Below are 3,718 nucleotides of genomic sequence, written 5' to 3' on the forward strand. Positions count from 1 at the left end.
TACTTCTTTTCTTTGGGATACCTACCCAATTCTAGTAAATTTTTGGAGTCAAAATCATGACATGAAACCGGTTAAAAACTCCACCATAACCCAATGCAAATCGAATGCACTAGTAAATCACATGGATCTAGGAACGACTTACTGTATTTTATTTGTGGACAAGCTAGAGTTTGAGAAACGAAGATCTTTGGTAACTTTCATTGTAAACATTCTCAAATAGGCTTTTCTGTTGGTATACCTTATCTAGTAAAGCACAAAACTAAAGTAGTCGTCTTCTCTTTCCTTCTTCAATCACTAAAAGTTCCTAAATGGAAATTCCGACTATATGTATCCTCTCTATATAAATATATAATATTTAATATATATTTATTATGGATATAATAGATATTATATAAATAGGATTATAGTGGATGAATCTTCAAACGAGACATGTACCGATCGACTAATCCGGTATATTTTCCACATTGATAGGAGTACGTTTATGTTTCTGCTTTACGAATATGATATTTTCTGGGTATTTCTAATAATATCAAGTCTTATTCCTATTTTGGCATTTCTAATTTCTGGAGTTTTAGCCCCTCTTAGCAAAGAGCCAGAGAAACTTTCGAGTTATGAATCGGGAATAGAACCAATGGGCGATGCTTGGGTACAATTTAGAATCCGTTATTATATGTTTGCTCTAGTTTTTGTTGTTTTTGATGTTGAAACAGTTTTTCTTTATCCGTGGGCAATGAGTTTTGATGTATTAGGGGTATCCGTCTTTATAGAAGCTTTAATTTTCGTGCTTATCCTAATTGTCGGTTTAGTTTATGCATGGCGAAAAGGAGCATTGGAATGGTCTTAGTTTTTGAATATTCAGACAATTAAAAAAAACATTGAGACAGTTATGAATTCCATCGAGTTTCCCTTACTTGATCGAACAACCCAAACTTCAGTTATTTCAACTACATCAAATGATCTTTCAAATTGGTCAAGACTCTCCAGTTTATGGCCGCTTCTCTATGGTACCAGTTGTTGCTTCATTGAATTCGCTTCATTAATAGGTTCACGATTCGACTTTGATCGTTATGGACTGGTACCAAGATCTAGTCCTAGACAGGCAGACTTAATTTTAACAGCGGGTACGGTAACAATGAAAATGGCTCCTTCTTTAGTAAGATTATATGAGCAAATGCCTGAACCAAAATATGTTATTGCTATGGGAGCATGTACAATTACAGGAGGGATGTTCAGTACCGATTCTTATAGTACTGTTCGGGGAGTCGATAAGTTAATTCCTGTCGATGTGTATTTGCCGGGTTGTCCGCCTAAACCCGAGGCTGTTATAGATGCTATAACAAAACTTCGTAAGAAAATATCTCGAGAAATCTATGAAGATCGAATTAAGTCTCAAGAGGAAAATCGGTGTTTTACTACCAATCACAAATTTCATGTTGGCCCAAGTACTAATACTGGAAATTACGATCAAGGATTACTCTATCAACCATCATCTACTTCAGAGATCATCCCTCCTGAAACTTTTTTCAAATACAAAAGTGCAGTCTCTTCCTACGAATTAGTAAATTAGGCCGTATACTTTTTTTGTACAGAATAACAAAGCAAAGAACGAGTGAATCTTCATCAATTTTTCATTGTAAATGGGAAATACTTATACAAATAAAAATAAAAAAATGGGGGGGGGAGAAGATGCAGGGTAATTTGTCTTCTTGGCTAGTCAAACATGGACTGGTTCATAGATCTTTGGGTTTCGATTACCAAGGAATAGAGACTTTACAAATAAAGCCCGAGGAATGGCATTCCATTGCAGTCATTTTATATGTATATGGTTACAATTATCTACGTTCCCAATGTGCTTATGATGTAGCACCAGGCGGACTGTTAGCTAGTGTGTATCATCTTACGAGAATCGAGTATGGTATAGATCAACCGGAAGAGGTATGCATAAAAGTATTTGCCGCAAGGATAAATCCTAAAATTCCGTCTGTTTTCTGGGTTTGGAAAAGTGCGGATTTTCCAGAAAGGGAATCTTATGATATGTTGGGAATTTCTTATGATAATCATCCACGTCTAAAGCGTATCTTAATGCCTGAAAGTTGGGTAGGATGGCCCTTACGTAAGGATTATATTGCCCCCAATTTTTATGAAATACAAGATGCTCATTAAATAATACGAAACTAATCTTCACTTCGACAACTCAAGATATTCAAATACATTTTTACGTTCTCTTATAGATATAGCATAGTAATTGAAGTCTCATTCATCTTATTATTATTGATTAAAAAAAATACAATTAGAGATTTGGTGAGATTATCCAATTTGTAAGATACTTATTTTGGATGAGCCACAAGCTAATAGGATGAACTAAATGAGTTCTGCATTATGAACTATGTATCACGCATATGACTTATAGATGTGCTTTAAAAAGTCACATAGGGTGAAATGAAGAAATATAATATGAAAAGAGAATCGGATTCTATTTGTACTGTATCTGAGATGAATCTTGGCCATTCCCGCCTTTCAACTCCCCTAGACTAGACTTTTGGGTCTTATAAGGAACTAATTGAAACTTTCAAATATGTATAAAATAGGAATTGAACGCCAGGAGACAGAGTATGAACAAATAAAAAAGAAGAGGAAACAAAAGAAAATTCTTTTCTTTTACATATCTATATACATCCTTTACATATTTCTATAAATATCCTCTTTATCTTTACTTGTCTATTTTCGACATCTATAAATAGAGTAAAAAATATATATAGTTTAGTTAAAGGGTAGATTTCCAGACATCATCATGTATCAGTATTTTTCATGATCTATATTATTAATGAATCCGTAGAATAGATACTCATACAAATTCATGATGTGCCAAGAACCAGATTTGAACTGGTGACACGAGGATTTTCAGTCCTCTGCTCTACCAACTGAGCTATCCCGGCCATTTCCGACACATTATCCTTATTTTAATAGATGACTTTGGTCTATGTCAATTGTAAATAAGAAAAAAGGTATTCCAAAGTCTTCTTTTTGAAGATATACGAAATTTCAGGGCTTGGATAAGCCTTTCGAAGTTTCAGTACAGTAGACAGTTAATCATTCAAATTTCACAGATTACTTGCGCAAGGATGTTCGTTTGTACGTCTATCATATAGAATATATACCACAAGCCTTGTGATAAGAAATCAAATTTCCGCTCAAATACGCTTGTGAAAGAGTCGAATGAATGAGAAACATAACAAAGTCTGAATTGCTAATGAACGGATAAATAATTAAAGAGGCCAACGGGCCTTTTTAGGGTTTTGGGGATAGAGGGACTTGAACCCTCACGATTTTAAAAGTCGACGGATTTTCCTCTTACTATAAATTGTCATTTTTGTCGTTATTGACATGTAGAATGGGACTCTATCTTTATTCTATTCGATCTGATTAATCAATTCTTCAAAAGATCTATCAGACTATGATGGAGTAAATGATTTGATCAATGAATATTCGATTATTTTTTCAACTTGTAGATCTTGGAATCGATTCATAACAATTCGTTCATTTTTATATATAATTTTATATATATATATAAATATAAATATAAAAAATTATAGAAATATAAAAAATAGAGATTCGAGTTGTCATTAATCAATATAGTATTTCAGTACGTAATACGTTTATCTTTCATCGTTTCTGGAGTTTCGATGGAAGGATTCATTCCTTTACTAACGCAACGTCG

At 33.6% G+C, this 3,718-nt stretch overlaps 1 non-coding gene across 1 annotated transcript; it reads right to left on the reverse strand.

Moving 5' to 3' along the window:
* Positions 1–2,863: 2,863 nt before the first annotated feature.
* Positions 2,864–2,936, reverse strand: TRNAF-GAA (transfer RNA phenylalanine (anticodon GAA)). The gene has a single exon. It is a non-coding gene; the product is annotated as a tRNA-Phe (tRNA).
* Between the last annotated feature and the right edge of the window lie 782 nt (positions 2,937–3,718).

This window comes from Cucumis melo, unplaced genomic scaffold, assembly GCF_025177605.1.
Source record: "Cucumis melo cultivar AY unplaced genomic scaffold, USDA_Cmelo_AY_1.0 utg000578l, whole genome shotgun sequence".
Lineage (NCBI taxonomy): Eukaryota > Viridiplantae > Streptophyta > Magnoliopsida > Cucurbitales > Cucurbitaceae > Cucumis > Cucumis melo.